At 45.9% G+C, this 22,705-nt stretch overlaps 1 protein-coding gene across 4 annotated transcripts in view; it reads right to left on the reverse strand.

Annotated features, from left to right (window-relative positions):
* Positions 1 to 22,705, reverse strand: part of CCDC85C (coiled-coil domain containing 85C) — a 167,351-nt gene that overhangs the window by 16,358 nt on the left and 128,288 nt on the right. The gene's annotated exons all lie outside the window — the stretch shown is intronic.

The raw sequence follows: 22,705 nt of genomic DNA on the forward strand, positions 1-22,705 counted from the left end.
TTAATTCTGTTTTAAGAATCTACAGACAGACCTGTGCCTTGAGATCTGGGCATAAGAACCTCTTAGAGACAGCCTCTGATATAAGAGCACAATTAGGAATAACTCAGAGAGAGAGAGAGAGGGCTTTTTCAGCAGCAGCACCTGAAATGTGCAAATTCCCTTCCAGAGCATTTACAACACGTGATTGCCTGCAGCAAAAGTTTCAAGAAGACTCTAAAGGCATTTCTGCTTAAACAAGCTTTCAAGGGCATTTACATTTCTGCAAATGTTTATTTTTACTTTTATTTTATGTACAGATTTATGTAGCTATTAGTTTGTTCTCTGTTTTGTTATTAATTTTAATTATGAATGTATGATGTGATCCACTATGAACTATAGGATGTATGCAGACTATAAACTAATCTATATAAATAAAAATGTAAATGTTCGTTTGTTCAAAATCTTAAATCTCCGAAAGTTCTTCACCGATGGCTTTGAAATTTTGACACAACGTTGCATTTGAATACTCGCATGTCTTTATATACCTATATTATATAGATGTCACACCTGTGACAGGTAAAAACATGCTTTTTTGGAAAAAACAGCAACACAAGCTATCTACAATATAAATGGGCTGTGACCGATGGACCGCAAATGCGCAGTAGAGAGCAGCTCTACCGCGCATGTGCGGACCACAGAGCTCTGCGCTACGTGCTGGGTGTCACAAAGGGGAGGAGGAAAGGGCAGACGAGTCGCCGTGCCGAGAAACGGCTCAGCCCGTTCCTCTGCCGCTGGGGAAGGGGGGGGGACGGAGTTGGGATGGCCGGAGCAGAGCAAATGCGCATTGTGAAATTAAACCAGACTGAGCCACAGCAACGCGTGGCCAGGTACAGCTAGTTATAAATAAAATAAAACAAATAAGGATAGTAACTGCCACTCTGTGAAAGTTACCCCCATGCAGGCATGTTATACAGTCTCTTTCTTTACGCCTTTAGGCATCCGCAGCGTTTGTCCCATGTTCTTTTGAATTCATTAACTGTTCTAGTCTTCGCCGTCTCTTATGGTAGGGCATTCCAGGCATCCACCACCCTCTCCGTGAAGAAATATTTCTTGATATTGGTTCTGAGTTGTCCCTCCTGGAGTTTCAAATCGTGACCCCTAGTTCTTTTTCCAATGGAAAAAGTTTGAAATCCGTGCACCTGTACCATATCTCCCCTGCACCGCCTCTCCTCCAGGCTATACGTAGTTAGGTCCTTCCGATACTGACCCCGCACCATTTTGGTCACCTTCTCATTCTTAGTTCTTTGAGATGTGGTCTCCAGACATGAACACAGTACTCCAGGTGAGGCATAGTTAGAGCTGGGTGCTAGTCCTTAAGGCAGATTCCTAAAATACACCAGGGGTGGTGTCTCTCAACTTCTTTGCTGCCAGGGACCAGCTGGTTTATAGGGTTGGGGAGACACCAGAAGAGTGTGGGCGGAGGAGGAGCTTCCCTCCTGTGAGTGAAGAGCATGGGGGTCCCCCTCCATGACTCAAGTGCCTGTGGCCAGGGGGAGTGGAAGTACACACACATACCACCCTCTTTAGGAGTCTCCCCCAATACATATTTAATGTTCTCCATGCATAATACTTCAATGCACCACATACATGCTTGCTCACAGTTTATTGTTTATTATTTTATTTTATTATTGTTATTATCACTATTACTATTATTATATAATTTATATCTGTATTATTCTTTTAATGTTAAATTGTTCCATGTACACCATGCCCATGGTATTTCTAATTCTGGTTATCTGTAAACCGAAGCGATATGTACTTGTACATGATCTTCGGTATATAAAAGCTTTTAAATAAAATAAATAAATAAATCTCAAAACCGGCCAACCTCTAATATTTTAACGACGAAGGAGCTTTGCTTCTTGTACCCAGAGCAGGGGATGGGGGGGGGGGGGGGAGGCTAGCCAGGGGCATTACCTTCTCATACTGTGGTAGTAGAGGGAGATGCTACCCCTTTAAGGGGCCTGGTGATTGCATATCCGGCAACCCATTGGACTTTTATTTATTTTTGTTTTGTTTTACTTTACAGAGCCGGAATGGGGGCCCATCCAGGGCCCAGCTCTGCCCACGCTTGCTTTGCTCACCAGCCCCACCAGCGGGCTCTGTACTCTGTTTACACTTAGGTGGAAACTGGAAGGAATGCCAGGGTGGGGCGAATTCCTTCAATGAAAGGGGGGGCCGGGGAGCAACAGAATTCTCTGTCCCCACCCCTCTTTGTGATTCCCCCTACGTGTGTTTTCCCGATTTTTAGTTTCAGATATTTTATTCCTCTCTTCTCTGCTACCGAAAAGCCACAAAAACATCAGCTTGCTTATACATTTAGTCATTGTGTCTTCCCACCCAAGCCCGAGTTTCATCACAAGAGACCGGCTTTAATTACAGGTTCCTGCCCCCCTCTCAGTGCCATACGATCCTCCTCGACCAGGCCTGGGGTAATTTAGTCTGCTCTTAGCCCAGGGCTCAAATTCGCTATTAGCTGTTTGATACTCTTAACATAAAACATAACAAGCACAATTGGTAAGATTCTCTACAGCATGTCACAGGGTGATTTGATTCATTTCCTTTGTGTGTTATGTCTGTATTTTATGACTTTGGTGTTAGTTTTGGGTTGTTTTTCTTTTTGGGGGGGGGGGGGTTATTGTTTTTCTCTATATTTACTATGAGCATCAGTTTGGAATGGTGGAATATAAAAAGAGTTTTAAAATCTATAAAACCGGGACACAATGAATATTAAGAAGGTTATGGCAGCATCACTTGGCTTGAAACCAATGCTGGTTGAACGTCCTGAAAAGAAAGTTTGGGGACAGTCCAGATTTCCTTTGACCTTTGTCCTTACCGCCTGCCCTACCTTTGGATGCACGGAGTACGTTCACGTCCCACCACCTTTTGTCACAGTCGTATGATGGCCCCTCCAGCTCTCTCTCTCTCTCACAGAAGAATGTTACCAGGGAAAATGCTTTGCAAACCTGGAATCTCGCTGGAAAACCTTCTGCATGTGAATCGGAGGGAGAATGGTGCATGGGCCCTTGGCAAAGTAACAGAGTTCCCTGGAGGAGGAGAAACTTCAGGAGGGTCCTTTTTGAGCTTACACCCCCAATGCTTTGTGGGGTTTAGAGTCCTCCTGCTTCTTCTTATTGTCCTTGAAACCAACGGCGCAGTCAGGGCGGAGAGGAAGAGGTTAAAAGCCAGGACGGAATCACTTGGCAGGTCTGGGCATGGGATTCTGCCTGCCCAGCACGGACAGGACAGGAAACCCAGTTTAAAACAGAAGGAACTACGGAGAGGGGTGGTTCAAAAACCCTATTTACGACAGAGCTGTACATCCCTGGTCCTCAGGATACCCACAATGAATATTCATCAGGCATAAGTGCATACATTTCAACCGAGAACCAGATCAATCTGCACGGCTCGGTTACCCAGAACGCCACAGCCGTCTGCAGCCCTCGTGGACCAGGTTGTGAACCTCAGGGCTTTCAGTTCTTGGTCAAGGAGATGCAGACTCTCTAATCAACTCTCTCTCAATTCAGCCCTGCAGCGTTTTCCATCATTTCCCCCCACTTCAGATGCTAATCTCCTTCTGATCTGCATAATTTACTCTTTTCTAAATCAGCATATTGAAGAGCTGGGCACGCAGGCAAACCCTTGAATTATTCGGCGGGGGTTGCTGAGAAGCTACGGCATAGTGGATAGAGCCTTCCTGTATAACTGCAAAATGTACTCAAGCAGTGCCAGGGCACGCCACAAAACCCGAAAGCACAGGTCTGTTTCCTGAAAACAAGATTAAAAGCACTCCTGGCTACCTTGCCGGTCTCTTTTTGCTTGGAAAGGGAGAAAGAGATGGGTTTTCCTAATTATTTTTCATGTAAACAATTCCAGTTTTGTGGACAGAGAATTCAAATATTCCTGGATGCATCATTTATGACTCAGTCCCATAGAAAACAATTTCTTATGTTAAAGCAGAGGGTATTAGCTATTGGGGCTCCATTTTGCCTTAAATTTCCATGTAAGTGCTTGATTTCTTTTCAGAAAAATAATTTTGTTTTCTTTGATCCTTTTCATCGTGATGCTTTTTTTGAAAGATATAAGGAGGCTGGCAGATAGCCCTGGATGTTTCAGATTGATCTATGAAGTAGGGTACAGTCGTAACAAATGCTGATTTAGTGTCTCTTCCTTTTTATTTATTTTTCTTGAATGTTTACCTTTGGATTATAGGGTCCCCTATTAATGTGGGCCTCAGAGTGTGAAGTTTTATTAGGCATATTCTTGATTTATTATTCCTTGTATGCTATACACTATACTTCTATTGTATCTTGTTGAGTAATGGAGAAATTACTTACCTGATAATTTTGTTTTCCTTAGTGTAGACCGATAGACTCAGGACCAATGGGTTTATACTCCCCTGTCAGCAGATGGAGACAGAGCAAGCTGACATTACAGTATACATAACCCTGCAGTGACCCCAGCCTGCCAGTATTCTCTTCAAAAGCAACTGTGGACAGACTAGCAAAAAACTTGATTAAAAACAGGCAACCTTAACTGTACTCAACCAACCATAAACACTGAACTCACATAAGATTCTAGGTACCCCAAGCTAGGGACTGGATGAACACTTACCAGTAATCCCTTGGGATCCAGATCCCCACAGGAGGACTACTGACACTCTCATGCGGCAACCGAGGATGAGAAGCAGAGTCCATCTGTCTACACTAAGGAAAACAAAATTATCAGGTAAGTCATTTCTCCATTTCCTAACATGTAGACAGATGGACTCAGGACCAGTGGGATGTACCAAAGCTATTCCCCAACAGGGTGGGAGGCTGCCTGCGGTCCAGTCAACATTGCACGTGCAAAGGCTGCATCCTCCCGGGCCTGCACATCCAGACAATAAAACCTGGAAAAAGTGTGTAAGGAGGACAACATCGCAGCTCGGCAGATATCAACAGGAGACAACAGACTAACCTCCACCCATGACACTGCCTGAGCCCTAGTGGAATGAGCCCTAACCTGAGTAGGCAACAGCTTTCCAGCTTCCACATGCACGGCCGTGACCAACTCCTTAATCCAACAAGCTATGGTAGCCCACAAAGCCAAAGCGTTCTGCTTACTCCCGCCATGGAGAATAAACAGGCGATCCATCTTTCGAAAAGACTTAGAGGCCTCTAGATACCACATGTCAAGATGCTTAACATCCAAGGAGCACAACAGGCGAAACTCCTCCGCATCCCTGACCTTATCCAAGGATGGCAAGGAGATGGACCGATTCAAATGAAAGTCTGATACTACCTTGGGCAAGATGGATGGAGCAGTATGCAGCTGTAACATCCCCGGAGTCACCCAAAGGAACAGCTCCCGGCAAAACAATGCCTGCAGCTCAGAAATCTGTTGCATAGTACACAGTCTTCTAAGTCAACAACCGTAAGGAAATGCTACGCAGTGGTCGGAGCGTAGGGCCCACCAAGACGTCCAGCACCAAATTAAGACTCCACAATAGAATCGGTAACCTCAAGGAGGGGGAATAAGGTGCTTCACTCCCTTCAAAAAAATGGGCCACATCAAGATGAGACAAAGAAACACCATTCACCAGGCCTCTGAAACAGGCAAGAACCACAACTTGCATCTTCATGGAGTTAAGCCTTTATTCAATTCATCTTGCAAAAAATCCAGAATGAGCGAGATCTTAACTGAATGAAGAACACCCCGCTCCTCACACCAGGCCTCAAAAACTCTCCAAACCTGCACATAAGCCAAAGAAATGGAAAACTTGCGAGTACGGAGTAAAGTAGCAATCACTGCAGAGGAAAAACCATGCTTTAACAGGCGAGCCCTCTCAAGGGCCAAACCATAAGACAGAATCGAGTCAGATCCTCGAAGAACCGGTCCCTGGTGAAGCAGATCCATGTGCGGCAGTAGACGAAGGGGGGCCTCCACCAGGAGTCATTGCAAATCTGCACCACCAGGAGTACTAGCCCCCTGTGGCCTTCGATCCAGTGAATTATCCTGCCCAGCAAGGGCCACGGAGGACAGGCACAAAGCAATCTGTCTTCCGGCGAGACCTGTACAAGAGCATCTATTCCCAGAGACCATGGATCTTTCCTGCGACTGTAGAAACGAGAAAAATTCGCATTTCGAGACGTCACCAGCCAGTCTAGGAATGGAAGGCTCCAGTGATCCACAATCAGCTGAAATGCCTCTGCTGACAACACCCACTCTCCTGGGTCCAGACCCTCCCTGCTGAGAAAGTCTGCTCTTACGTTGTCTTTTCCTGCAATGTGAGAGGTAGAGATCATCTGCAGATGACCTTCCACCCATTCCATCAGCTGGTCTATTTCCTGCAACACTTGCTGGCTCTTGGTTCCTCCCTGATGATTGATATAGGCCACAGTCACCGCGTTATCTGACATCACATGAACCGCTTGATTCTGCAACCTGTGGCTGAACTGCAAACATGCCAGCTGTATCACCTAGGCTTCTAAGTGATTGATGTTCCAGCAGGACTCTTCGGCATTCCAGCACCCCTGAGCCATTAACTCCCAACAGTGAGCTCTCAACTGTTGAGACTCGCATCTATCGTGAGTACCAACCAAGCTGGAGAGGACAAGGGAACTCCCTTTCTTAGATGATCCTTCTGCAACCACCTCTGGAGGCGGGAGCAGATTTCCATCGGCAAGTGAAGCCGAACCGCATAATCCTGAGACTGCGGGTTCCAATGAGATAGCAGAGAGCACTGAAGAGAACGCATATGTGCCCTTGCCCACAGCACCACTTACAGGATAGCAGCCAGAGTACCTGTAGGTAGGACACACCCTCAGGTGTATGGTGTTCATCAACTTGAGACATTAATCTCTGGATCTGAACTTCCGGTAGGAAAACTCTGTCCTTTCCCATGTCGAACTGGACCCCCAGATACTCCAACAACTGGGATGGTTGAAGATTGCTCTTGGTCAGGTTCACCACTCAATCAAGCTCCTGCAATAAGATCACCTTGTGTGTCACCAGGCGGCTCTCTTCCTGAGACTTGGCTCAAATCAGTCAGTCATCCAAATAAGGGTGGAACCAGGATTCCTTCTTTTCGCAAGGCCACCGTACCACCACCATAATCTTGGAAAATGTTCTGGAAGCAGCGATAAGACTAAAAGGCAGCACCTAAAACTGATAATGGCACCCCAGCACTATAAAGCGTAGAAAGCGTTGGTGTTCCACTCAGATGGGAATAAGAAGGTAAGCCTCTGACAGATCCAAGGAGATCAGAAATTCCCCCGACTGTACTGCCATTATTACAGAGCGTAAAGTTACCATTTGAAAATGAGTCACCTTCAAGTGACGGTTGATTCTCTTGAGATCCAAGATGGGATGAAAGGAGCCCTCCTTATTGAGCACAACAAAATAAATGGCATATCGCCCCATACTACTTTCTTGAGACATGGGCACCGGAACTACAGCCCTCAGTCTGAGGAGCCTTTGAAGCGTTAACTTCACTGCCTGCTTCTTCTGTGGGGAGTGGCAAGGGGACATCATGAACACGTCCCGAGTAATATTGTGAAATTCTAGTGCATACCCTTCACGTATCATTTCCAGGACCCACTGATCCGACATGATCTCGACCCACCTCCGATAAAAGAGAGACATCCCCCTATTTCCTGTTCCAGAAGGTGAGTCGGAAAACCTTCATTGGGAAGCTCGGGAAGACCCACCACCCGAGCCCGCTCCTCTCTTGTGCTGCCAGGGACAAAAGGACTGAAACCTACCGAAAGGCTGAGTCCGTTGAAAGGTCATCCCTCTGTAGGGACGAAAATGCTTGGAACCCCAGAAACAAACCCTCATACCAAAGGAGCACTGTAACTGTTTCTTATCTTCTGGCAATCGCGGCACCAGAGACTCGCCCCACTTACTGGCCAGTTTCTCCAACTTGCTCCCAAACAAGAGTGAGCCATTAAAGGGCATTTTGGTAAGACTGGCTTTGGAAGCTGTGTCAGCTGACCAATTTTGCTACCAGAGGTCCGGACCAAATCACAGCCTGCTTCTGCTTAAAAGGGGATAACAGGCTCCATAACTACTCTGGAATTCCCTCCAGACTCAACCTCCTGAGAGAGAAGCAGACAATAATTCACCACTAGGACATTCATTGCCACTGACTCAAAGGCTTGCTTAAGAATAGCCTCAATCCTATCATTACATCCTTCAAGGCCACTCCTCCCTCTACGGGGAAAGTCGTCCGCTTAGACACGGCACATACCAGAACATCCACTTTGGGAAAACACACTCTCTCACAGCCAGATCCAGAGGGTACAGGCCTTCCAATGTCCAACCCCCTTTAAAATTTGCCTCTGGGGCATCCCGTTCCAGATCAATCAATTCCTGGATGGCATCCATCACTGGGAAACAAAACAAGAGGCTTTACATAAGAAAACCAAAATGGGATTCTTCCTCGGCTCTGACCTAGCATCTGAACCAGGAACACCCAGCTGTTTCAAGGTCTGGGAAATCAGGGCCAGCAGTTATTCTCTATGAAAGAATCGCAACATGGTTTCAATACGGTTCCAGCCCTGGAGGAATTCCCCCATCTTCCAGGGAATCAAGATGAACCTCATCATTATCAGTGCACCATCCAGATTCGTGTCGGGAACACCCAGCGCTTAAGCATAGGACTGGAAGAGGGAGGAGCCACCGGCCGAGGGTCCCACCGGACAGAAATGGGGGAAGCGGAGGACTGCGCTTGAAGAAAAGCTTGTAAGCCTTGAAAAAATTCCACCCAAGAAAAAGCAGTGGTGTCCAGACCAAGCCCAGAAAGAACTGGAGCTGGTCCCACAGAACTGCCCTCGCCAGCGGAGGAGCCAGAAAAGGGAAAACCAAGATCTGGTATCCCCCCCAGTCAAGGCTGTGACCAACCCATCATCAGAATGGGAAGAGCCAGGCTTAGCAAAATCCGAGGAAGACAACTCTTTCTGAGCGTCTGAGCAGCACGGACAGAGGTTAGAGGCCAGGTCAGGCTGAAGCCCTAATATGACAGGCAACACACAAATAGGAAAGCGCTTAGGCTTCTTGCTTATTGGTGCCCTCGCAGAAGTAAATGTGCGTCGGAATGGCTCACGCTCAAAATGTGCCCAAAAAAATAAGCGCCTAGAAGAGCGAGCAGAAAGGCGCACGCACAACCTGTGCACCAAGTTAAGCGCATAAAAAAGCTTGTGCGTGTAAAGCGCACCCAAAAACCGCGCGCACAACTCGTGTGCAGAGCTGACACACTGCTTACACCGACGACCTATAGAGGACAGCAAAACACGCACAAGACTCCGCAAAAAACAGCCACCGCAGCCTACCATGTGGCATGCAAGAAAAAAGCCTAAGTGCGGGGCCTAGCCCACTGAGGACCACTCAACCCGCCAGACCGCCCAGTTCCCCAACCCCAACGGGAACGAACGTTGGCACTGCATGCAGAGAACAGAGACTGGAGGAAGTCCTGAAATCCTTCTAATCGTCTCTGATTCAGGTAAAAAAAAAATTTTTTTTCTTTTTTAAAACCTTACCTGAGCTCAGCGCTTACCGGTTGAGTACAGAGACTGTCTCCGGCTGTGGGGGGAGAGGGCGTCTGCCGTCACCCTCTGCCTCCTGCACCCGCTGCCTTTCAGCTGAACTAGCAGCTAAGTCCACGCTGGGAAACCCAGCTACGGGACCCAAGACACACCTCAGAGGGACCACGGATATCAACTCAGGAATTCTCAACTGGGGGAGGGACCTTTTAGGTATCACCGCAGGAGAGCGGGGCTTTCTTTTCCTGAATTTAGAATTTCAAATTCTCCTTTCAAAAACTCAACGCAATCCCCCCACAGGGAGATGCACGTCCACCATTTGCTGGAGACAGAGAATACTGGCAGGCTGGGGTCACTGCAGGGTTATGTATACTGTGACATCAAGCTTGCTCAGTCTCCATCTGCTGGCAGGGGAGCATAAACTCACTGGTCCTGAGACCATCTGCGTACATGCTAGGAAATTTTTATATAATGCAATAAAGATTAAATGGAAAAAAAAAACATTCCTGGGAAAGCACAAGCAATCCTGATCATTGTTGAGTTCAACTCTTCCTTCCTTACTTCTCCAGGCTCTATCCCTCCCTTCTAAATCTCCTCCTCCTCCCACCCGTACATTAACCCCATTTGCTGGCTTTTATGCACTTCTCCTTTTCCTCCATCTTTACTTCATCCCATCCCCTGTATTACAATGTTAGGGAGTCATCTTGGCTCGTAGAACGCTATGGAGTCAGTTTTCAACCGGGCTCCTAACTGCAAGGGAACGCACACTATAAAGCCCACACAAACCCAGCTGTTTTCCAAACACAAGCTAAAATGTGTGCGTTGCATTTGAATCTTGGGTTGCTGTGTGGGTTAAAGGACACACATGCACTTACAGGTTGGCTTAAATTAGGCGTGTCAGTGGTATGCCTACGACATGCATTCTGTTTTGAGAAGAAAAAAAAAAAGCCAGAATGCCTCAATTTTTAAACTGGGGGGGGGAGAGAGGACATGTTAAAATACGCACATTTTTCAGGCAGCCAAAAATCCATGTGCCTGGATATGGCTGACTGAAGATGGGTTCAGTTTTTTAGCTGGGTAAAAAGTACCCAAGTCCTTGAAAATTTACTCTGTAGGGGTTTTGTCGTGGTCATCGTTAAGGGATTTAGAGCCCAGGTCGATGTTCAAAAGAGCGTGACCAGGTAAGTGAGTGACCCAGGCAAACCCTGAGTTTTAAACCTCTCCCTCCACCCAGGGATAACTTTTATCTAGGCAAATCATTCTGGGCTGAATTTCCCAAGCCATTTAAGGAAGTATAAAACCCCAGTTTATGTGCGTAAATGGCTGCATGAAGACAGCCTGGGGCTCAGTCATGTGAAAAGTACATCCATAATCCATTTTGCATGCACTTTTCCGTGAACGGGCAAGAAGCATTCCAGGGGCACGAGCTCGGACACACGCACACTCAACTTTGCACGTCACTTCACCCACACAAGTCACGCCCTTGATGCAAGAGCTGTAACTTTGCGTAGGTGTATTTCTGCACCCACTCAGGCACTTACTGTGAACTTTCAAAGCATTAAAGTTTATGTGAAAAGGTTATACCCAGGCTTTACCCCCACCGTGCAGTTATAAAATTACCCTCTTTCTGGATAAAATGAACCTGCACAGAAAGAGGCAGGGCGAGAGAGCCTACCAGGATAGGGGCTAAATGTTATCCAAGTCATTCCAATATTTGGCACTTCCTGGATACATTTAGCTGGGCAAGTCTGGGCAGGAAAACAAGTTTGCTTTCCATAAACGGGGTTCTCTGTAGACAGCAGGATGAATTAGCCATGGCACATAGGTAATGTCATCTGACGGCGCTGAAGAACTTTTGCTGTACCGAGCATGTGCGGGAGTTCCCACATGAGCGCTGCCTCATCAGCCCCTCAAGTCCATTTGTAGAGCTTAGCTTTAGTTAGGTAGTCGAGTCTCCAGGCAGGAGGGTGGATTTTAAGCATGGCTAATTCATGCTGCTGTCTATGGAAAACCCTGTTTATGGTAAGCAAACTCATTTTCTCCATCGACAAGTAAGGCTGAATTAGCTGTTACACCTGGGGAGGCCCAAGCTGAGGATTGCACTGCAGAGTACTTGCCAGAGTAAGCAATCCAACTCCCCCATTGAGAGTAAACTAATGGGAGAGTAGATTATGCAAAATTACTTGTCCAAATTTACTGTTGCTCCTTGAAAGATTGTCCAGACAGTAGTGGGACATGAAGGTGTGCACAGACAACCAAGCCACAGCCTTGCAGATGTCTTCGATAGGTACAGTTTTGCGATGAGCTCAGAGGCCTCCATGGTCCACACTTGATGGGCTACCACCAGCTCAGCTCTCTAATCTGGAGACCAGTTAATGTGTAGCAGTGTGCACTTCAGTCTGCTAACCAATTAGAGTAAGTCCAGCTACTGCTTTCCCTATCCTGTTAGGGTCATAGAAGACAAAAACTTGGGAAGTTTGACAATAGCTTTAGCCCTCGTATAGTCCAGAGTATGAAGAGCTTCCTCACCCCTGTGGGTATGCGGCTTTGGGAGAAATGTTAGCAAAACAATGGCTTGCGTCACATTAAAAGCCAACACAACTTTCGGACCATCCTATTGTGAGAAATTGCAGATAATGAGAGTACGAGAGCAGGGCCTGTAACTCGATATTTCTCACCAAAATGACTGCCACTAGAAATATCACCATCTAAGTGAGGAATGTCACAGGTACAAATTCCAACGATTCAAACAGATGTTCCATCAGCTGTGCAAGGCTTACACTGAGATCCAGGTGTTTTGTATGCATGATCCCTTTTATGAACTTTGAGATCAAAGGGTGAATGGAGGTAGTCTTCCAATCTACATGGGGGGGCTAAACTGCAATAGCACTTGGGTGTACCCTCACTGAAAATGTACATAGACCTGAGGAAGACGGGGGAAAGAGGTATTAAAGAAGATCCTTAGGATCTTCTTTAATACTTTTTACAATCTGCTTCACTGATTTGTTTGAAGGAGGGTCGTTTGTATTTGCTCTTTGTGATTCCAATAAAAAAAGAGTTTGAAAAAAAAAAAGATTTATAGGTTGCCTACAATGAAGCTGTAGGCAGTGGACAAAAAACATAACTAAAAACAGAAAAACAAAAGCAAAAAAACTCAGCTCTAAGAAATCAACTCATGCCAAACATTGCCATTACAAAAATGCCTGTGTAAACAAGTAAGTTCTTAACATAATTTTAAAACTCTTAATGCAATCCAGACATAGCTCTTGAGGTAATGAGTTCCGAAAATTTGGAGCTGCCACAGACAATGCTTGCTCTCTAATTTTTGCAAGACAAGAATATCGAACAGGCAGGCCTTCAAGCAGGCCCCTTTGAGAAAGCCATAAAGCATAATTGGGGGATTGTACACATGGAAAGCAATCAATAGCCAAAAATTTGTGAATCACAGCTGCATTATATAATATGCGTTACCAAACTGGCAGCCAATGGAGTTCAAACAAAACTTTCTAATGCCGCAGCCGGATATCAATCAGGCCGCAGCATTCTGCAATTGCTGAAGTAATCTTCGCTTGAACCGTCCTGGCTACTAAAAGTAGTGACGGACAAAGCATACTGAAGTCAGACATCCCCATTTGAGAGAAAAAGCATCCAGTGCGAATCTGAACCTACTTGAAAGAATGGAACAAACTCTCCACTTTCTTATTTATCTCTGACACAACAGGTTCATGCTCGGCCAACCCTATAGGGAGAACAGGCTATTTGCCACTTTCTGGTCCAATGAACAATTGTGTGGCTAAAAAATCTGAATGGAGGCAGTTTGCCAGTGTATGTGCCATTTCTGAGAGATATGTTGCCTGAAGGAAGGCTCTGTGACAGAGCCCACGCCTATACCAGCTTGCTTGTTTATATAAAACATTGCTAGCTGATTGTCTGTTTGAATTAGAATTTGCTTGCCTTGCAGAAGGTGAGCAAACATCTTCAGAGTGTAATGAATTGCTCGCAGTTCCAAGTGATTAATCTCTCAGCGGTGCTCAGATACAGACCACGTCCTTTGAGTTAAATAGGGACCTGTGTGTGCTCCCCAACCTATGGTAGCGACATCTGTTGACATTACTACCTGGGGTGGGATGATTCTCGGGAGAGCCCAGTTTGAGAAGTTCAGGCCTCAACCACCATTGGAGGGACATCTTTAATCTCGCCTTTACCTTGATATGATAAGTGCTGTCATAGTTAAGGACATAAGAACATAAAAAAATTGCCATACTGGGTCAGACCAAGGGTCCATCAAGCCCAGCATCTTGTTTCCAACAGAGGCCAAAGCAGGCCACAAGAAACTGACAATTACTCAAACACTAAGAAGATCCCATGCTACTGATGCAATTAATAGCAGTGGCTATTCCCTAAATAAACTTGATTAATAGCCGTTAATAGACTTCTCCTCCAAGAACTTATCCAAACCTTTTTTGAACCCAGCTACACTAACTGCACTAACCACATCCTCTGGCAACAAATTCCAGAGCTTTATTGTGCGCTGAGTGAAAAAGAATTTTCTCCAATTAGTCTTAAATGTGCTGCTTGCTAACTTCATGGAATGCCCCCTAGTCCTTTTATTATCCAAAACTGTAAATAACCGATTCACATCTACTCATTCAAGACCTCTCATGATCTTAAATACCTCTATTATATCCCACCTCAGCCGTCTCTTTTCCAAGCTGAACAACCCTAACTTCTTCAGCCTTTCCTCACAGGGGAGCTGTTCCATCCCCTTTATCATATTTGTTGCCCTTCTCTGTACCTTCTCCATCGCAACTATATCTTTTTTGAGATGCGGCGACCAGAATTGTACACAGTATTCAAGGTGCGGTCTCACCATGGAGCGATACAGAGGCATTATGACATTTTCCGTTTTATTAACCATTCCCTTCCTAATAATTCCTAACATTCTGTTTGCTTTTTTGATTGCTGCAGCACACTGAGCCGACAATTTCAAAGTATTGTCCACTAAGATGCCTGGATCTTTTTCCTGGGTGGTAGCTCTTAATATGGAACCTAACATCGTGTAACTTCAGCAAGGGTTATTTTTCCCTATATGCAACACCTTGCACTTGTCCACATTAAATTTCATCTGATATTTGGATGCCCGATCTTCCAGTCTTGCAAGGTCCTCCTGTAATGTATCACAATCCGCTTGTGATTTAATTACTCTGAATAATTTTGTATCATCCGCAAATTTGATAACCTCACTCGTCATATTCCTTTCCAGATCATTTATAAAAATATTGAAAAGCACTGATCCAAGTACAGATCCCTGAGGCACTCCACTGTTTACCCGTTTCCACTGAGAAAATTGACCATTTAATTCTACTCTCTGTTTCCTGCCTTTTAACCAATTTGTAATTTACAAAAGGTTATCGCCTCTTATCCCATGACTTTTTAGTTTTCTTAGAAGCCTCTCATGAGGGACTTTGTCAAACATCTACCGGTTCACCTTTATCCATAAGAACATGCCATACTGGGTCAGATCAAGGTTCCATCAAGCCCAGCATCCTGTTTCCAAAGTGGCCAATCCAGGCCATAAGAACCTGGCAAGAACCCAAAAACTAAGTATATTTCATGTTACTGTTGCTAGTAATAGCAGTGGCTATTTTCTAACTCAACTTAATTAATAGCAGGTAATGGACATCTCCTCCAAGAACTTATCCAATCCTTTTTTAAACACAGCTACACTAACTGCACCAACCACATCCCCTGGCAACAAATTCCAGAGTTTAATTGTGCATTGAGTGAAGAAGAACTTTCTCCGATTAGTTTTAAATGTGCCACATGCTAACTTCATGGAGTGCCCCCTAGTCTTTCTATTATCTGAAAGAGTAAAAAACCGATTCACATCTACCCGTTCTAGACCTCTCATGATTTTAAACACCTCTATTTTATCCCCCCTCAGCCGTCTCTTCTCCAAGCTGAAAAGTCCTAACCTCTTTAGACTTTCCTCAAAGGGGAGCTGTTCCATTCCCCTTATCATTTTGGTCTCCCTTCTCTGTACCTTCCACATGTTTATTAACCCCAGTGACCGCAGAATCCACTGAAGAGGTCTCAAAGACCAGCAACTTGTACCATATTGGTGGTGACTGCTATGTGACCAAGAATAACCAGTCATTGATCAATTCTGGTGAATTAAAATCTTTACCAAAGTGTAAAGGCAGCTTGTTCGGTCTTCTGGAACGCACGCCGCCTTCCTTCAAATGAATCTATGAAGGCTTCTATGAACTGGATCCACCAAGTTAAAACTAGTCTTGATTTGCTGAAAATGATGATGAACCCCCAAAGACTAAAGTAGCTGTATTGTCCGACCCAGTAAAACCAAGACTCCTGCTTTGGAGGGACCAGTCATCAACCATGGGTGAATGAGGATGTGGGTATAAGCCTCCTTCAGGTCCAGCATACATATACAGATACTTGTTTGGATGAATGGGAGGATAGTGTGAAGGGAGTTTATCTTGAATGTTTCCTTTAGGTGCATGCTCAACGGTCGTAAATCTGGGATGGGTCTCAGACCCCCAACCCTCATCACTTGGAGATAAGGAAATACTTGGAGTAAAACTCCTTGTCATGCTCTTAGGAGAAGGTGGGGTGGAGACCAGCAATACTGACATGAAGACAGCTTTGAGCAATTCTGTCATTTGGTCTCCTGGAGGTGGTGTCCAAGATCATAATGAGATCATCGCTATGGAGGTGTCCCCTGAGCTCTATAGAGGAACTCCTGCCTGAACCTCCTAGTTTTGTCCTGATGTAGAAACTAGAAAAAAGACAGAACAAACAGGATCCCGGGTTTTCCACTGCCTACCCATTGCTACCAAAAGGAGGTCCCAAAGGTTGTGGGTTGGATAAAATGAGGAGGTGGCATGGGAATCTTCCTGGCTACAAAGGAAGAGGAGATTTGAGCAGAATCACCCATGGGTCCTCCCAGTTTTGTTGTCTTCCTTTGGGTTCTCTACCATCCTGAAAGGACGAGCATACAAGTTCCCATATTTAATGTGACACTCAGCAGTCACCCCATGTCTTAGCACCAAGGTTTGCAAAGCTTATGCACTAGGGGTTCCGCCAGCCCTGTGTGCTTCAATGGCACTCATGGCATTGTAAGCACCCAAGATTTTGGGTGCTTACAATGCCATGCTTACAGAAGAGGCCGGTAACACCGGCCTCTTCTGTACTGACCTTGCCGAAGCGTAACGCATTGATGGAGCCAACCGCTTTGAGCCTTTGTGCGTCAACATCACCAACCTAAGGTGTGTCGATGGCACTGACTGCACCGAGGCACTGAAAGCTGCCTGTGCCAATGCTCTTGGCTTAGAAGCCTCTTTCACTTTAGCCGGTGCATCAGGATCCTGCATTGATGGTGCCAAGGAGCCATACCGCCATTTATCATGATCTATTGAGGCCAAATTGTCCAGAACTTGGTGCTTCCTAGAACTGCTCAGTTTTGATTCTGCCTTCCTCGGCTCACTTTGCATGGATTTTACTGATGAGGAGGAACTCAGATGACCCTGGAGCTTGGCTTAGGCCTGATTCTTCTGAGACCTGGACGACATCCGGCTGCAACTATAGCAATTTGAGGAGACATAGTGGAGCACCAGGCACTTATAAACACAGGTCATGCTTATCAGTAACGGACATCTTCCATCTATATGTGCAGTTCTAGGCTTCTAGGGCTGAGATATTTCTCTCTACTCAATTTTTTCACCTTTTTTTCTGTCTAGACTGCCCCCATAACAGCACTTTTCAGTGCATCCCTTTAAAAAAAAAAAAAACCCCCACAGAGACAAATGTAAATGGAAAAACAGGAATTGTACTTCTAACCAAAAGATTTGCTGTTTTGTCCGTTAGAGACAAAAGAGATAAAAAAGTGGAAAACAAAAATGAGAGGCAGAGGTTGCACGTCCAGACAGCAATGAACAAAATGGACAAAAAAATGACCTAAGGGACTCACGAGGCAGTACTCATGCAGAAACCCAAAAAGTCTTTACTGAGCTCAGAGAGAGGGGTCCATTCAGTGTCGTCACCCACGTGTCATGGATAGCTTAGCCCTTCTTGTCGACTGAGAAAGTAAAGGTCCTAAAGTTACCCAGGTAATCTCAGGTGAGCAGATACAGTGGCAACCTTATCCAGCTCAGCGCTGCTGAATATATCAAGTTACCAGGGTAACTTTACCATTCAGCCGCACGCTCCGGATGGACCTCTTTATTCGCATTTTATGTTTTAGTGCATGTTGCAAGAAAGTAAAAAAAAAGTTATCCTCCGGGGTTCAGAGGATACAATTCTGTGTCATTCTCGTTCCTGAACTGCTGCTGTCCAATATTGCCATCATGGAAAATAAAGCAGCATTTTCCACCACAGAAAAGTTAAAGCTGCTTTTTGGTTAAAGTTGCCAGGTGACTCCATTTCTACTGGCTCAGCTGACCTGGTCCTGGCGAGCTCTCGTGGAGCACAGGCTCGTTTGTTGGCTCTCCGATTTCCTCTGTGTCCCATCAGGAAGAGACACGTAGGCAGTTTCTGATTAATCCACCTTGCTTGGCTACAGGAATCCACAGATTAGTGCTCAGTTTGGGGAAGTTGTTCACACTAGGTTTATGCTAGGTTCACACTAGGTTTAGAGCTAAGGAGTAGAAAAGAAACTTTGAGGCAAACAGGAACGTCAACTGTTCAAAAACACAAAGGGGTCCTGTGACGGAGTGTGCAGACAACTCCCTGGTTCTATCTTAAGGAGCCCGGTTCGGGCTTTTAGCACAGGTCTTCTTAAAGCAGAAGGCTGCATGGGATTCTGGGTGAAGGGAGGTTCCCTTCATCCTGCCCTAAGAGCCCAGGCCTAGAGAGCTTGAGGAGGCCCCCAGGGAGCTGGTAGGGCCTCACGATACAGTCAGACAGTGGATATTTACCTAAGTTGCGCCTGACGCAAGGTGAGCTCCTGTTTTGATTCCTGTATCTTCGAAGCACTGTAAATAAATATCTGCACCATAACTAAGCTGGTCCAGTCTTACTGTTTTCCTGAACTATTCCTGCGGCAGGCCTGAATACGCTACGGGGTCAAATCAAAACAAGTCTGGAATTCATGAGCCACAACACCGGCTGTCAAGGCTTCAACCCTCCCTGATTTGGACAAATGGCGCTACCGTTCACAAGCTTCAGTCTTGTACTGATCAGACGCCGGTGTGTCCCCCTTATCAGTGTCCTACAGAAGCCCCTAGAAACCATGCAAGCTGAGCTTTGTTAGATGGCAGCTCCCTTTGCATGAGAAAGAAAAAATATTTTAAAAACGGGGCCAGCAGGTATCACGGAAGCCCCACCAGATATTAAAAAGCACCCCTCCACCCCCCCATTCGCTGGTCGACTCCCAGGCTAATAGCCACAGCAGTCTGCAAACAAACCAGCAGAAATGAAAGCGCAGTCAGGAGAGAGAGGGGGACTCTGTGACGGTACCGTCGCGCAGTGCACTCCAAGCATTCATTGAGAGAAAAAATGTGTGAAGCTTGCTGGGCAGACTGGATGGGCCGTTTGGTCTTCTTCTGCCGTCATTTCTATGTTTCTATATGTTTCTATTTCAGACTGAAATGGGCCTCCTTCCCATATCCACAATTTTCTCAGCCAAATGGCTATTTGCACCTTCACAAATTCAGAACTGCTGAGAGCACACATCCGAGTAACGGACAAAACAGCAAATCTTTTGGTTAGAAGTACAATTCCTGTTTTTCCATTTACATTTGTCTCTTCCTTATAAAGTCACATTGTACCAACCATACGTGTGACTGTTGCAAAGATCATATGACAAGTAACATTAATATGCATCAGCTCAGTTATACCTTTTTTTTTTTTAATTTAGTTTAAGCTGTTCCCCAGGTAGCATCCATCTTTAGAACATCCTAGAAAAAGAATTTCACACAGAATATCTGCTTCATGTAGCGTATGAGGTATCATACAGACCAATCAGAGCATATCTGTCAAAGGCCGACTACTCCAGAAATGGGCTGCTGCTACAGACAGCTTGGAAAGGCGGGAGAACTGTGGAAAGGATCCTAAAAGCCAAAAAAAAAACCCTTAAAAGCAACATTGTTAGCTATATATATATATATCCTCATATATTATCACATATGAGGATATATAATAATCACATTTCTTCCTATTTTTAACCTTTTTATTTCTTCATATTTTTTCTACATACATTTTTTTGAAAAAAACATCCATATAGCAGAATAATTTCTTGCTAAGACATACAAAACCGAAAAAGATGCCCTCTTTTTGGAAGCACTGAAGTAGCCAGCAGTGGTGTTGAAGATCGTAATGGAGGCGAATTTTTGAGAAAAACAGTATGGAGTCATTGAATCACGTCTGGAATAAGAAAATGGAAGGTAAAAACAGAGTAGAGTCAGAAAATATGAAAGGAATGTGGTTTATGTGTGAGAAAAATAGTGTTTAAAATCCACCTGACGAAGCCGTTTGGGTGGTGAAACATCGAGGCCTTTATGTTGGGGTGTGTGAACCTATGGAAACACATTTATGAGAAACACCTGTGAAAACATCGTATGAACCTGTGGAAATATACTTTTGAAAAATATCTGTGAAATGTGTTTGTGAAGATCAGGGCGTGTGAACTTGTGAAAATACAACTACAAGGAATACTTTATGATGCATGCATAAATCTGATTAAACTGGATGAAATTAGAAAGAGAACGGTTTCCAGAGTGGTGGGCTCTTTTGGGAAATAATATGGTGTGGAATTATTGTGTGGAATGTTTTTAGAGATGTTTTGTATGTCTTAGCATGAAATCATTCTGCTATATGGATGTTTTTTTTCCAAAAGGTGTGTAGAAAAAATATGAAGAAATAAAAAGGTTAAAAACTGGAAGACGTGATTATTATATATCCTATGCGATTATATATTGGATTAAGGGAAGGATTCTTTTCAATAATAAAAAAGTAATCTGTCCTTTTAGATATACTATATATATATATATATATATATATATATATATATATATATATATATATATATATAAATATAGCTAACAATCAGGTCGATACTGTAACGTGCGGTTGAAGATTTCCCGTCTGTAACGTGCTGGGAGCGCACAATTCGGACGCGTAAGGCGATCCAGCGATACAGTCTTCAGTTTCACGCGTCCTTAGCGCTTCTTAAAACAGATGCATAACCCTTTCCGCACGCAGCATGTATATATGATATGTAAATGAACGAATTAGCTGTATAATGAAGGAATTAGCTATTCCCCTCCGATACTGTAACGCGCGCCCCGACTATCGCTGCCATTTTGCCCTGCGTTTAACCTGCTAACTTACCGCCTACCCCTGCGTTAGAGGCAGGGGTAAGGGTAGGCGGCAAGCTTTCCCCCAGCCCCCTCTCACCTGCCCTGGCCGCGTCCATGGATGCTGGCCTCCGGGGCAGCCCCAGTCCTCCCCCCTCCTCCCGAAGAAAAAAAAAAGCGAAAAAAAAAAGTTGCGAGAGAGAGAGGCGAGAGGACGGCAATCCTACGCTCGGCGACTTACTTTTGCAGCCCCCCTCCGGACATCGTGGCTTCCCCCGTGCCAGTTCCCCTTCCCCTCCTCTCGAAGCAGGGCGCGAAAAGCGCGAAGCAACTTACTTTTGCAGCCCCTTCCGGACATCGGACGACCTCTCCTGCCTCCAGCTGCTCGCGAAGAAGGACGCCTGCACGGCCGCTGAAGACGTGACGTCACGATGTTTGGCGTCACGGCATGTGACGTCACGTCTTCAGCGGCCGTGCAGGCGTCCTTCTTCTCGAGCAGCTGGAGGCAGGAGAGGTCGTCCGATGTCCGGAAGGGGCTGCAAAAAGTAAGTCGCTTCGCCGCTTTACACTGCCAGTCCCTTCTTCCCTCCTCCCGGAGCAAGGCTGCTTTTCGCGCCCTGCTTCGGGAGGAGGGAAGAAGGGACTGGCAGTGTAAAGCGGCGAAGCGACTCACCTTTTGTAGCACCTTCCGGACATCGGACGACCTCTCCTGCTGCTCGCGAAGATGGACGCCTGCACGGCCGCTGAAGACATGACGTCACATGCTGTGACGCCAAACGTCGTGACGTCACGCCTTCAGCGGCCGTGCAGGCATCCTTCTTCGCGAGCAGCTGGAGGCAGGAGAGGTCGTCCGATGTCCGGAAGGTGCTACAAAAGGTGAGTCGCTTCGCCGCTTTACACTGCCAGTCCCTTCTTCCCTCCTCCCGAAGCAGGGCGCGAAAAGCAGCCTTGCTCCGGGAGGAGGGAAGAAGGGACTGGCAGTGTAAAGCGGCGAAGCGACTTACTTTTTGCAGCCCCTTCCGGACATCGGACGACCTCTCCTGCCTCCAGCTGCTCGAGAAGAAGGACGCCTGCACGGCCGCTGAAGACGTGACGTCACATGCCGTGACGCCAAACATCGTGACGTCACGTCTTCAGCGGCCGTGCAGGCGTCCTTCTTCGCGAGCAGCTGGAGGCAGGAGAGGTCGTCCGATGTCCGGAGGGGGCTGCAAAAGTAAGTCGCTTCGCGCTTTTCGCGCCCTGCTTCGGGAGGAGGGGAAGGGGAACTGGCACGGGGGAAGCCATGATGTCCGGAGGGGGGCTGCAAAAGTAAGTCGCCGAGCGTAGGATTGCCATCCTCTCCCCTCTCTCTCTCGCAACTTTTTTTTTCACTTTTTTTTTTTGCTTCGGGAGGAGGGGAGAGGGGACGGCAATCCCGACTTCCTGGTATCTGTCATTTCAAATGACATTTGAAATGACAGATACCAGTGTGGCCGTGAAGCGTTAGGCCCAAGCACCCAGGTTACTGTATAGGCGCTCTATACCGTAAAATGGGTTGCGCGGGCCTAACGCTTCCCTAACACTTCGCAGACGCGGCATGCATTTGCATGCAATTAGAAGAGAGTATCGAGCGGTAGGTGAAGAGAACTGTGCGTGCGGGGAACGAGGGTGCGCCAGGCACTGCCGCACTCTTTCTACCGCGGCCTTAGAGTATCGACCTGAATGTGTATATATATATGTATGTCATATATATAGCTAACAATGTATATATTCAGACATTGGTCTGATGTGGCACTGATGGCTAGGTATAGGTCATTTTTATGTCTTGTCACATTCAAGAAACAAAAAGTG

This window comes from Rhinatrema bivittatum, chromosome 4 (assembly GCF_901001135.1).
Source record: "Rhinatrema bivittatum chromosome 4, aRhiBiv1.1, whole genome shotgun sequence".
Taxonomy (NCBI): domain Eukaryota; kingdom Metazoa; phylum Chordata; class Amphibia; order Gymnophiona; family Rhinatrematidae; genus Rhinatrema; species Rhinatrema bivittatum.